We start from the raw sequence: 14,429 nt of genomic DNA, 5'->3' as shown, positions 1-14,429 counted from the left end.
TGTAGAGCTTGCTAGACCGACAACTGGATGCCCTCAGAATTGGAATCCAAAGTTGTCCCTGCTAATGATGAGAGGTAAATAAGGAATCAAAAATACAATTATAGATGTTTCATTTGCAGTCATGAGGACCTTTATAATTTTTTTGGGTAAAGGGGAAATATAACTCAAGCTCAAGAGGATATTAATTCAAATAAAGGGATTAAAACTATCTCTTAATTACTTTTAGGGATGGATGAACTTGGCCATATTTTGGGTTTATTGAGTATCTCAAATGTTTTCCCAGATGTCTGCAGTTTAGGAAAAAAAGCTTCCTCAGCTACCTTTGTTTTACAGATCTTGTGTAATTTATGATAAATCCAAATGAAAATATTTTAATGTGGTTTGTAACTAAGAAAACGTTTGGCTTTATGCTTTTTCCTATTAATGTTTAAAGTTTAGCTTCCAATTGAGGTCTAAATCTTCTAGAAGTTCTATGTGTAACAAAAAAACCCACATTTATTTGTAGAAAATAGATACAGCCTTTTTATATGAATATTCCATTTAGTATCAAAGTTGGAGAAGGAAATTTTGAAAGAGCACACATTATGTGTAGCTGTATTGATACTGTTTCAGACATAATTTATTGTTTTGAGTAAGAGTGCAGTGCAGTCTTTCTAAATATCTTGAGTGTACCAGGATTTATGAAATAAGCCTTTTATATAAAAGTCTAATTAAATTAATTTACTTTTAGTCAATATGTTGGGAAGCATCATTTTTACCGCTTTTATGCATTTTTAAGGAATAAGCAAGAATACATTTTTAAAGTATTAACTTGATATCAATTTATGTCTAGTTTAAATTTAATACAGTGGCAATTTTGTTAAGTAAATTATAAACATAATTTATCTTATTTTCCATATATTATTCTAGTGAGTGTATATATGTTTATCTACTACACACATACACACACACATTTGCATTCATATATACATACATATTTTAAAAGTAACATCAGCAAGAATGACTTTCAGTGTGACTCAAGAGGCTGCTTGTTATCCTATGCTTAGGCCTATTACAAGAATTACTTTTGCTCAACCAACCCACTTTTGTCATTCTGTTTTTTGACTTTTGAGGTTTAATTGTAATTCTGTTAGAGTACCTACCATATAGTTAGTGATCAAAATAGCCTCATTCTTTAGATGTCAATAACAATTTTATCTAAAAAGAGCTATCCCACCTATGAATATAGTAACCCAGATCATATTTCCTATTGCTGTGGCTTTCCTCTGCACACACAATTTTGTGAATTTCTATAGGAGATATTTGTTACAGGCCATCAAAAACAGCATCAAGGGTTCATTTTCATTTGTATAGCAGAAATGTCATATTTACCAATTTTCCCACCAGTGTACCCAGAAGTATTTTATCTAGTCTGACATTTTTATAGAAGGGAGATACTATGTTTTGTCTAAAAGTGCATTTTCATATTTGGAGACACTAAAGGCAGAGACTCAGCTAAACTATGGTTGCTTAATTTGTTTCTGAGACAAACAAATTCTTTGGTTACCATTATCTCTCAACCCTGCAAGGAGGCATCCCTAGTGTTAAGGTAAAGGTATTTCATATAAATACTTGGCTAAGTTTTCCTCAAACTGGCTGTTCCGTTTGACCATAACAAACAGTTCTGTTATGAATGGGCAATAGTATTTTCCACAGGGTTCTGACAACTCTCTCTTTTAGAGAGAATATGTGTGCAGTCACCACAGAATTTCTTTAACAGATTTGAAGTCAAGATGTGCTAAGGTCTGAGGGAGTTAAGAGAAGTTGACAGACTGCTTTTGACTTTTCATTAAAATGTATATTTCCCATTGGATTTAGGGTACATAATCTTATTACTTTATTCAGAGAGGTTCTTTTTACCTTATTCCATAACATTTCTACATCTGTCTTAAGAAATTACATGTTGAAGCCCTTTGGTTCTTTGGCAACTTCATTGTTCTGTTTTGCTCTACTTTTAATTACATAAAGGGAATGACATCTAAAGCAAAAATGGAAGCTTTGAAGTTATGAATGATTTGCTCAAAACTGATGTAGGAGCATTGGAAACATGGTTGCAATGGCCTCGTTAATGTGTGTCATTAAAAAGATAACCATTAAAATGAGCTTGTGATATTTGACTTGTATTGCATTAACTTTTCTGTTTTTATAAAAGCTACTCTTGCCTCACATCTTTGCGCTGGGTAGAGTCATACATTCTTATTTTTGGAAATTCCTTTGTACTTCTATTATACTGCAATTTCAGGATCTTTTTTGAGTTAATTTTCAATTCCTAACCTTAAAACACCATGATGTTTTTTACTGCTTTTCCAGAAATGCGTATTTTACTTGGCCCAATACCATTCAAGACAGGTTCAGTGAAACTTGGAACTGCTGAAAACATTACTAATCTTCTATTGCTATTTGCAGTTGGAGGTAACTGTCTCCTTACATCCCCTTTCCACTCAACTCAATGGAAATTAAAATTGACAGAAACAATTTCTAGAAGGAAAGTGGAAAAATGAACAAAGGAGTTGAAAACATATACCCTCTTACGTTACATTAAGGCTCCTGTACATGGTGATAAGTTCATTTCTATTTTAATGATATTTCAAATATACAAAGTGCACATAATTCAAATTATAAAAAGGAAATCATATAAAGTAACATTTTTGAATGATAAGACAAAAACTGTTTGGCATAGTTCATTATGTATAAACTACATGCAAGTGAATTGATTCTCAAAATTATGGTGGTAAGATGTAAAATTAATGAATATGAATTGAAAAGAATTTTAAGATCATAGTGCATTAGAATCTACACAACACCTTGATTTACCATGGTTTTTCAATGGTGTAGGTCACATAATCTCTAAAGCATCATAAGATAAGATAACAGATACTGTAGCATTATTCTTATCTTTTGATAACTGTGCAATGAACATTTTGCTTTAATTCTGAGTGAAAAACCTGGTTAATTAAAAAGAAATTTAGGGCACAAATCTCATGCTTCAGGGTTTCATATCCAAATGTTGTTTCTTTCTACTAAGAACCTACAACAGAGGTTGCAAACTGGCATCTCCAAGTACAGTTATTAACAAGTTTGTGGTTTTTGTTTGCTATGCACCATGTATTATAATTTAGTAAGTTTTACTTATTTATCTGGGTGCTCTACATTACTTAAAAAGTAACAGATGGCCACATTGGATTCTCTTTCCTCCAAGACAATGTTATCTGGAGCTAAGTAGTTCTTGCCTTCCTTACAAAAATTCTTTGCTTTCTTTTTTTAAAGTTTATTTATTTATTTTGAGAGAAAGAGACAGACACAGAGAGAGAGAGGAGAGAGAGAGAGAGAGAGAGATTGAGGGGAAGGGTCGGAGAGAGAAACCCAAGCAGGCTCTGCACTTTTAGCAGCAGAGCCCAATGTGGGTCTCAAACCCATGAACCTTGAGATCATGACATAAGGTGAATCAAGGGTCAGAGGCTTAACTGAATGAACCACCCAGGCTTCCCTTTTGCCTTCTTTATTGAATTTGCCATTTTCCACTCTACCCTTTACTGTTCTGTAGCTGATCGACTTCATTCATTTGTATTAACTACCTATCCCTCTAGGCATTGAATTTGCAATACCTTGCATAAAAGATCTGGCTTTACCAAAGTCCTTCATCTTGAAGTCTACTGTGAATGTTGGGCTATTCTGAGGCCTATATAGGAATAGAGTCTATTCCTGAATAGGTTTGGGATGGTGTTTTAAGAGCAGTAGTTTTGAATTTTGATTACACCCATTGCCTTTCCTTATCACAAATGTTCTAACATATCCATTTTCCAAAAGTGACATGAAATTTAAAGGTAATGTAATGTAGGGGCACCTCAGTAGCTCAGTTGTTTAAGTGTCTGACTCTTGATTTCAACTCAGGTCATGATCTCATGGTCATGAGATTGAGCCCCACTTCCAGCTCCTCACTAAGCCTGAAGCCAGCTTGGGAATTCTCTCTCTCCCTGTCTCTCTGCCTCTCCCCTGTGCTCTCTTTCTCTTAAATAAACATTAAAAAAAAGTAATGTCATCTACCTATACACAATTAAGAAAATATATACTGCCCTTAGTACTAATGAAGAAGAATAAAGGAGTATAAAATAAATACTTAGGATTACATTAAAAGACATAATAAAGTAGTCATATGTACACCTCTAATGAAATTTATTATGAACATGAAAGCTGTGAATTTTGGCTGACACAACTGCACATCTCTGATGATGACTCTTTGAAAAAGAGCATCACGATCAGCAACATGATTTTCTGACATGGTTGACATGGTAAAGAATTCCCGGTAAAGTTTCAAACAAAACAAACTACCCAATCAATTTTTTAATATATCTATATATGGCAAAACATAATTAAAATGAGAAGCTACTTTCTGCAGGTATGACAACCTGTTGGCAAGGTCTTGGGATCTGCTGAGTATAAGCAGATATTCCTCTGCTATGTATGTCTGTTTTTAGGGGGGGCACTTGGAAAATCAGATGACATCTGAAAAATGCTTCATTCTGAAAGACTTTCCTTCTTATTAGAAGATAGCTAACATTCCTGGACATAGGTAACCCTGCCCCAACTAAATGGCAATAGTGCCTTCCAAGTGTTTGTGCCAAACAAAATAAAACAATAGACATCTCTAAATGTCTACTATGAGATAGCACTGCCTCTAATGAGAAACAATTTTCTAATATAACTGAGTTTCCAGAATTCCTGAGCAGAAATTACCTGAAAGGTAAACGGTGACCTTCTAAATTTGAATCGAAAGAGAAAAAATATATTTTTCCATAATTTGCAAAAGTTTACTAAATTAACATATCACTGCATTTGCAGAAATAGTCCTTTCTAATATTTGTTCTCAAGTAGTTCCCACATATTTTGGGGGGAAGTCCTTTTTTTTAAAATGTTTTTAATGTTTTTTTCAATTTCTTTCTGAGATAGAGACAGACAGACAGACAGTGTGAGCAGGGGAGAATCAGAGAGGGAGACACAGAATATGAAGCAGGCTCCAGGCTCTGAGCTACCTGTCGGCACAGAGCCCGACTCAGGGCTCAAACCCAGGAACTGAGAGATCGTGATCTCAGCCCAAGTCGGATGCTTAACTGACTGAGCCACCAAGGTGCCCTGGGGGGGAGTGGGGGGAGACGTCCTTTAACTAGTTAATTCTGTCAACTACTTTTTTAAAAAAGTACAATATTTATATATGATACACAGTGAAGTTAAGAAATAGTTACAAGCAAAATGTTTAGTTTTAAGTAAACTTAAATTTTATTTTAATTCCATTTTTCATAATAAACATATGTAAAGATAATTTTAGCTTTTCTCCCCCTTGGCAATTAATACAAATTGTTTCTATATTTAATAATTATAAGAAAAAGTCTGATTTGTAAACATATATGTAAAAATTACATTTTATCTCAGGTTTAATTTGGGGATTATTATGGATTGAAATTTAACTCCTTGCACAAAATAAAATATATACCGATACTAGGATCTTATTTTTAGAATTCTAATGCTTTGTTCTAAAATGATTTTTATATTTCTTGTATTTTTTTATGTTTTATTTCTATGTGAGAAATGAGAAAGCTTTAATTCTTTATAAGCACTCAGATAACACATTGTGCAGGCTTGAATTTTATAAATAAAAACAAACCAAATTTGATATTATCATAACTCTGTTTATCCCTATTTATTTAAGAAATATTACAATTTTTCTATAGAAGAATTTTGACTGTAAAACACAATTTATGACCTGATTAAGATTATCCTGAGGTGAATTTGCAGAAATCTTACCCTTTTCCTGTTTTCTCTCTAACTTGTTTTCTAACACCAATGTTCTTTATGTTGCAGACAATAGTTTACTGATATAGGCTAAATAGTCTTTGACCAAGAAAAAGGTATAGAACATTTAAATAGATGTTAGATGTCACAGTGAAAACACCTGTGACTTCTATCACTGCTCAGTTTCATCTGTGTGAGAAACCACGTGAGGGCACAGGTCATTGCAGACTTATCTGATCTCCAAAACTGCCAGCTATGCTCACTTGATATGCATTAAATAGACTCTGAATTTGTAATTAGTTATGTTTCAAAGGTAATAAAAATTAAAAAATTTTTAATTTTTTTAGTGTTTTATTTATTTCTGAGAGAGAGAGAGACAGTGTGAGCAGGGAAGGGTCGGAGAGAGGGAGACAGAATCTGAAGCAGACTCCAGGCTCTGAGCTGGCTCTCAGCACAGAGCCCAATGTAAGGCTCAAACTCACGAACCTGGAGATCATGACCTGAGCCAAAGTCGGACGCTTAACTGACTGAGCCACCCAGGCGCCCCTCAAATTTCTTAATTAAAAAAAATTGATCATCATTCTTTCTCACTCTTTGTCTGCTACCACCATCACCAACTCTGTCCAGGAATAAAAATCTGTTATTCAGAGTTTTTCTTATGAACCCAACTTTGGGTTACTATTTATAACAGAGTCAGAAATGTCTCAAGTAATCAAATACATTTTAACATCTGTTATGATCTTTATCTCATCCGTTACCTAATTTTTAGTGCAATGCAATAATCTAAAGTGAGTCATACGAGACAAAGGAGAAACAAAGTCTTTAAATTCTTTAGAAATTATATAAAAAACTTTAAGTGCTAGAAAGGAACCTGGGGTATAGACTGTCCAGAGCTTTTTTTGTTTGTTTGTTACCACTGAGAGGAATCAGAATAACATGCAAGAATTCAAGAGTATTTTCATTATTAAATAAAAAAAGACCAATATAAATATTTAGTATATTATTTGGTATTTAATACTACTTCACTAAGGATAGTCTTGTATAACATTGAATATTGGCAGTCTCCAAAAATGGCCACAGCATTTTTGTTATCACATGCTGTTCTAGAAGTTTGAAACTCTTCATTAGGAGATAGAGTCTGCCACCCATTGGTATTTGAGTCTTTGTGACTGTCTTGACAAATAAAATGGTTGGAATTGATGCTACATACCTTTCAAAGTTCATCATAAAATGTGACATGTCTTCTGCCTTGTTCTTATATTCTCAGGACTCTCCTCCTTGGAACTTGGCCACCACACCATGAGGAAGTAGCCAAAACCCATGAAAGATCTAAGTGAAAAGCCAGCTTTAATCACCATAAATGTGAGTGAACAAGCTTTCAGGTGATTCTAGCCCCCAGCCCTCCAGCTGCACCATTTGACACAGAATGGAGAGAGATGAGCTGTGTATGTCCACCAAGTCCTGCTCAAATTATACAGGAGTTGGGAAAAAAGGAGGCTGTGGAAACTGAAACAAGGAATTAACCTTTTTTCATTGCCCTTCCCAATATATAAGTACTTACTAGTCTCCAAGACTACATATAATTAGGGGAAAAAAATCAATCCCTAATTAAAAATTTTTTACCTGTGTGATAAAATCCTAGTTAATAATCCACTAACCACATTTTATACCATCAAACAAGCTAGACCTCATACGCTACTTAGAAGACCACACAATCAACTACCAATACTTGTATCATCTCTCAAAATACCCTTATACAAATATACTTTTATTATAATTAAAGCATATAAGGCCACTGAGAATCTGTTTCTAGAAAAATTTTATAAAATTTTTATAAAAGCCATTTTATGAATGCTAAACTCATATATATTCCTGACAATTTTTAATGTGTTCGAATATATGTTACATAAGTTTAAAAGGGTCTTCAAAATTTATTTAAGGTATTTCCAAGTGTAATACAACAAATATTCTGTATTCATTTTGGTAAGGTCCTAGAATGGTGCCTATTTGTTTAAGCAGATTTATATCTTATATATAAGACTTATATATAAGATTTTCATTTATCATTTGTTCAGAGAGGGACATTTTCTTTGTTTGCATTTGATAAGAGAATTGCAGAATAATAAAACATTGCAGTACTTATTTCATTATTTTTTTTCATTATTTTTTAACTTGAATAATATTTACTACAGATCTCTTGTGGATATTTTGAAATCATTCACATTTTAACATCTTTAAATCCTTTTATGCAAAGTGTCATAAAATATATTCTACCTCTGTGATTCTTTTATCCCTTTCTAAGCTGTCATCTTAGTTGTCAATTTTCCTCTGGGAATGTGTGTTCTAAAGATGTTTTTGCCGAAAATCACGTAGGGCTTTACACGAAGTGTCTAAAACTATTCACTATGAACACAGGGTAAATTGGGTTACGTTGGAATGACAGTATATTCATTTGCAAGTCCCCTGACACAGTCGTTTCAACAACTTAGCTTTAGCATTTACAGCCAGCTCCCAGCTGCAGAGGGAAATTCAATGGTCTCATTATTGTGTCTGAACTGAACTGTGTCATGCAGGAGGAGATCCAGAGTCGCAGGCAGATTGGGGCCTTCCGGTTCATCTGCAGTTTGAGCTGGTTCAGCAGCAGCGGCAGAATCAGGCAGGATAGCATCAGCTCTTAGGAAGCTCCGGATTCGTCCGTAAATCCTAAACGAATAGCAATTTTTGCCCTTTGAAGCGCACAGAATTCTTTTGAACTCCTGTTGGATTCAGGGATCACAGGGATCAGCTTGACTCCTGGAAGCAGGACGAGTTCATTCAGAGGCAGCAGCTTTGGCAGCCAAAGAGGATTGTCAGAGCCTATTTTCCTTTTAGCAGCAGGAGTAAGTACTGTAAAGAAACAGGGCTCAGAGAGGCTGCATGATGCATAAACAGTATGTAATCCACTGAATGTGCTGGGAATTACAGAAGAGGAACAGCAACACAATTCTGCTGATACTACACTGGGGGGTGGGAAGACTTCTACTCCCTGTACACTGCTGCTTGCTAGAGAGGCTCTTGTTATCTGGAGGAAGTAAGATGTCCCATGCATATTGAGCTACTATCCCTATGCTTTCCCAAAAATGGGGAAAAAAACAACCTCTAAAATTCTGTCGCTGAATTCTGAACAGATGTATCTCTTTTATATTGTCGGGCACCTGGGTGGCTCAGTCAGTTAAGCGTTGGACTTTGGCCCATGTCATGATCTCACGGTTCCTGGGTTTGAGCCCAGTCTCCCGCTCTGTGCTGACAGCTAGCTCAGAGCCTGGAGCCTGCTTCAGATTCTGTGTCTCCCTCTCTCTCTGACCCTCCCCTGCTCACACTGTTTCTCTCTCTCTCTCTCTCTCTCTCAGAAATAAATAAAAACATTTTTAAAAATTTATATTGCTAAATCATGTCATTTATTCGATCTATTATATTATTTAGAAAATACAGTTGGGGTTTGTGGCTTAAAATCTAAGATAAGCACAGGCATCAAAATAAGCCAAGGGTAGTGCTGGAGGTAGTGGGGGCCTAGGGTGGGCAGGATGCTACCACTCATGCACAAGAGTGAAGAACATCTACTTCAGAGAATGGACTCTACTCTGTGAAATATGAAATATTTTCCTGGGGATTTGCATTAAAGCCAGTATTTGACTCTTTGAGTAGACTTGCAAACATTCTGGGCAGGAATAAATAAAGAAGCTATCATCAATCATTGGATATTTATGCTAAGGAGGACTGTTTTCTTCTTTCTTTGTCATTTGTTTAATGGCCCACTCAGCATGACTCCTGAAGGCTATGGCTTCAAGCCCTGAAGGCACATGTCCAAAATCCAGCACAAGGTCTCCCCGTGCTAATTTACCAGCACTATTCAAAATTAGGAAACTGAAAATAGGAAATAGCAACAGAAATCAGGGTTTGGTCAAGTATAATACTTGCAGCTGCATTTCTATTACTGAGAGAGCTCTGATTTGCCAGCCCTTCATGGAAGTATGAAAATACAGGAGAGGAGGATTTGGCTTGGTTTTCTTCCTGTGGAGGAAAAGAAATGGCAGGAACTCCATTACTACATTTTAAAATTGCTCTCATATTTCCCATTGAAAGAAAAGGGTTTTAGGCTATATCAAAGGATAAAAAAATAATGAACAATAATTAGCCAAACTTTGTGGAAAAAAAAGAATGCTTCCTTATATGATAATATTTGTTAGCACAATTGTGTCATTTAGGTAGAAAGGTGGCTTTCATTTATTGCTATGGTGTGACTTTCAACTTCCAAACATTTTACATTTAGGAAAATTGTATAAATGTATACCGTGCTGCAACCTTTCTCTTGGAAACAAAAGAAGAAATTTAAGAAAAACGTGGTATAAGTTTTGATTTATTGATAAATTTTGCATTTTAAGCCATCACACTTATATTTTTCCCAAAGTTGGTGGAATTGGTTTTGAAATGTGTCTATATTACGCATAGTGAACCCAGATTGGGTCTAGGTGGCCAACATTTTAAAAGTTTTGCTCATCTCTTATGACTATTTAAATACATGGATTCCAAAGAAATGTGATCTACAAGGCATTGGCAACATGTTTCCCAACGACTGAATTCATGAAATTGCCATTGTGGTTAGTCAACTTTATAATGATCAAGGCCTGAAAAAGGAGAAGGAAGAAGAAAGACAAATGCTTCAGATTAGTTTCCTTTGATCCCAAAGAAGTGAATTAGTAAATAGAGATGACAAGCTCTTGGACCATAGAATATAAGATTATGGTTACTTTTAAGAGAAATCTCACGTTGCTAAAGTATTCTTACATACTTGGGGTTTATACGTCTGCATTCTGTGTGAAATAATAAAAGGTCACCTAATGTTTGTATCTTAAACATATTTTCCTAGAGTTTATCTGATTCTAAATACAATTTTTAAACATTTGGTCTATATGCATTTATTGAACATGTACTAAACCAGAGAATATCTGCCAAAGGCTAGAAAGATAAGGAAGATAGGTTCTTTGCTAGGCTTGGAACAGGTAGTGAATTGAAAGGTAAAATATATTTAGTTCAGTACTAGAAGTACAAATACTGTGCCATGGATAACCACAGAAAAGGCCATTAATTTCAACTGGTTTAATTTTAGGTGGCTTTATGAGGAATTGGCATTTGAGCTAAGCCTGAAAAGGTGATCAGGATTTCCATTAAGTAAGAGAAATCATGACCATAGGGACTGAGTTATTAAAGTTCACACTATACTCTGGAAAAACTGAATTATAAAATACATGGAAAGGATAACAGGATAACTGTGAAAACACTGAGCAGGAGTTGCTTAGTGAATATCAGTAAAATCTGAATTAAAGTGCAGTATGCCTAGCAGTTGAAATGCATTATGAGAGACAGCATAACATAAGGAAAAGAAAGTGGTTATGGATTTCAGAAGAACCTTTCAGGTTCATATCCTGTCACTTCCACTTAACCATGGGAACCTTTATTAACTTCCCCATGCCTCAAATGTACAATACATCAACTGTAAAACCTATATAACAGGTTTGTCATGAAGTTTGAACTGAGATACTATATATGAAATATACTGTGCCTCATATCCAATAAATGGTAGCTGCTATTATTACTGTTATTAGCTGTGTTCTTATTATAAGACAAAGTGGCAACCACAGTTTGTGGCCAAATGTTATGGAAAGAAATTAAAGTTATGATAAGCTTACTGTAAATTGGAAAATCTACTTTGAAAAAGGCTGTGATCTTATCAAAACAGTTTTAAAATATTGATTGAAGCAGCATAATATTTGTGGTGAAGTCATGGAAACTAATTAAGAGGGTCCAACAATAGACTAATGATAAATAAGAATGACAGATAGCAGCAGATGGAAACTGTTGACCCATTCCACTTGATGATCCAAAGTAATAAGAGCATAAAATGTCGATTACATTTTCATCATGAGAAACTGGAGCAAAAGAAGAGAAAATACTTGGAAAGACATGTGAGGTGTTCAGTTTACTTTCAGTGTTTGAAGGACCAGATGACCTAAAATCAAAGTCTTGAACTGAAGAGAGATACCAATGCAATTGATGTAAATTTTGGAGTTATCACAACAAATGTAATCTTGAAAATGCGTGTCATTTCCCAGGAGGAGAAAATATTATGAGAAGAGAAGAGACTCAGTGCAGAAATTTGAGGAATCCCAACATTTAAAAGAAGGAGACAATAGGGAAGATTTAAAGGTTTAAAGAGATAGTTTTATTTCTCCAATCATTTGTTTAGTTAAAAGCACTGTACTTTAAGAGGAATATGGACTGTCAGAATAACTTTAAGAGAATATGAGGAGATGTAGAATGTAAAGAGAAGGGAAAGAAAATTAGAGCAATAAAGACTCAGATGCTACAAATTCTTGGAGGACCACTATATGAAAGAAATATTTGGCCTTCTTTTCCTCCCTCTCTCATGGCTTCTCCTTCCTCTCTTATCTTTCTCTTCCTCCTTTTTATGTGGACAGAAAAAATAATTCTAATTTAGGATTCAACAGAGAAAGCTGAGACAGATTCACTAATCATAATTAAATAAGTTTGTGTTTATATAGTGTTAAATACAGTGTATTTAAGTTACAAGTAGCTTCTGCCTGAGGGTTACACACTTACTACCATTCAAGTTCTGTCTTGCTACGATATGGGGGATTAAAAAGTAAAGTGCACATATCTAACGCAAGAATTTCAAATGAGATTAATCATACTATTTTCAAGTCACTCAGATTTCCATACTTCTCCTATAGAGACTTTTAAATGTATGTCTTCATGGTCATACAAACAGATTATATAGTCACATATATGTCTTATTTATTTCTTCATACAGATTATATAGTTGCATCTATGTGTGTTCTTTATTTCATACAATCATTTGATCCTAAAGCATGAGTATTTGTTCAAATGAAAGGTGGCAGATATAATTCAAACATTTAATATTTTAATATTCTGGAATTTTTTCACTGTATTTTGATTTGAAAAATATTATGATTTGGGTATCAGCAACTGGAAGAAATTTTTCATAAGACTGTTGCAATGCAGTCTCAATTTTATTTACATCCCAAAAAAAAGAGTATAAAGCAGAGAAGAATGATTAAAATCATTAAACTATTTAATTAATATGTTAGCAACCATCGCTAACAAATATATTGAAATGCTGTTGGTAATTGGGTGAGCTGCATCTATCATATCAAAGATGGGATATTTAGGTTACAGATGGCTTTAGCATCTTTCAATAAAATAGGGATATTTTACCAACATTTTTTTTTCAGTATTTATCACAGATAAGATCTCTCATTGTCTTTGTCTTTTTTTCTTTTCTCTTCATTCAAAATTGCAATGTTCCATATGCCCTCAGTAAGAACTTTCCTTTTAATATTGAGTTCTGAGACAATTTCTTGGTTGTTGTTGTGTCTCCACAGCCCAAAGCTAATTCTTTTAATTGTACTCCAGAGTTAAACCAAATGTACTTCCATTTTTTCCTCAAATTGACCCCAAGAGAAAGTAAAAATGTTAAGAAATTTTCAAGATACTGTGTTAATCGAACAAGGTATAATTTCCTCTTTGCCAGCCCTTATATATTAATCAGAATGGTGGAACACGTTTATCAAATTCTGAAAAAGACAATTCTACAAAGAAACCATTATCTATAGAAACAGAATTCTTCAGAGTAAGTACTCTTAAGCATTCAGGTCCATAATTATACGTTGGCTCCACATTTAGTTTACTCAGCAAAAATGAACATTCAAAAAACGATTTATATAGTTGGGAAAAAATAAAAGCAACAATACGGACATTTATTCAGATACACCTATACAAAAACCAACTCCTGTCCTCAAGGAATTCAGCTGCTCTATGGAAGGCATAAAGATAACCTAATTTTTTAATGTTAATATTGTTATAATATTATACCGCACAGCAGTTCATGAAAACCCTAAAGGAGGAAGGATTTAGTCTAAAAGGGAGGTCAACAAACTTCCATAAGGCCAGAAGAATGTGTCTATGTGATTCATTAATGTGTTTCCAGTGTTCAGTAACAGCTCATGTTTCATGTTAGGAGTTCAGTTTAAAAGCTGAGTAATTGAGGGATGCCTGGGTGGCTCAGTTGGTTAAACATCCAATTTTCGCTCAGGTCATGAACTCACAGTTCGTGAGTTGGAGCCCTGCGTTGGGCGGTGTGCTGACAGCTCAGCGCCTGGAGCCTGTCTTCGGATTCTGTGTCTCCCTCTTTCTCTGACCCTCCCCTGCTCTGTCTCTGTCTCTCTCGCTCTCAAAAATAAATAAAACATTTAAAAAATTTTAAAAAGTTGAGTAATTGAGTGTAATAATGGATGGATGAGTTGATTAATGAAGGAGTGACATTAGAATTGGATCTTAAAGTATCTTCTAAGTTCAGCAATTTGAGGGTTCTATGAAAAAGAAGGAAGCCTAATTTAGAACAATGACCAACAAAACAGTATTAAAGAGGTAGAGTCAAGAGAGAGCATCTGAAATTCTACTCTGTGACATTTTGAATTTGAGATGATTGCAGAAATCCTGGTAAGAATAAGGTGGAACATTGTAAT

The sequence above is a fragment of the Crocuta crocuta genome, unplaced genomic scaffold (assembly GCF_008692635.1).
Source record: "Crocuta crocuta isolate KB4526 unplaced genomic scaffold, BGI_CrCroc_1.0 scaffold491, whole genome shotgun sequence".
Lineage (NCBI taxonomy): Eukaryota > Metazoa > Chordata > Mammalia > Carnivora > Hyaenidae > Crocuta > Crocuta crocuta.
This window is presented reverse-complemented; position numbering follows the sequence as displayed.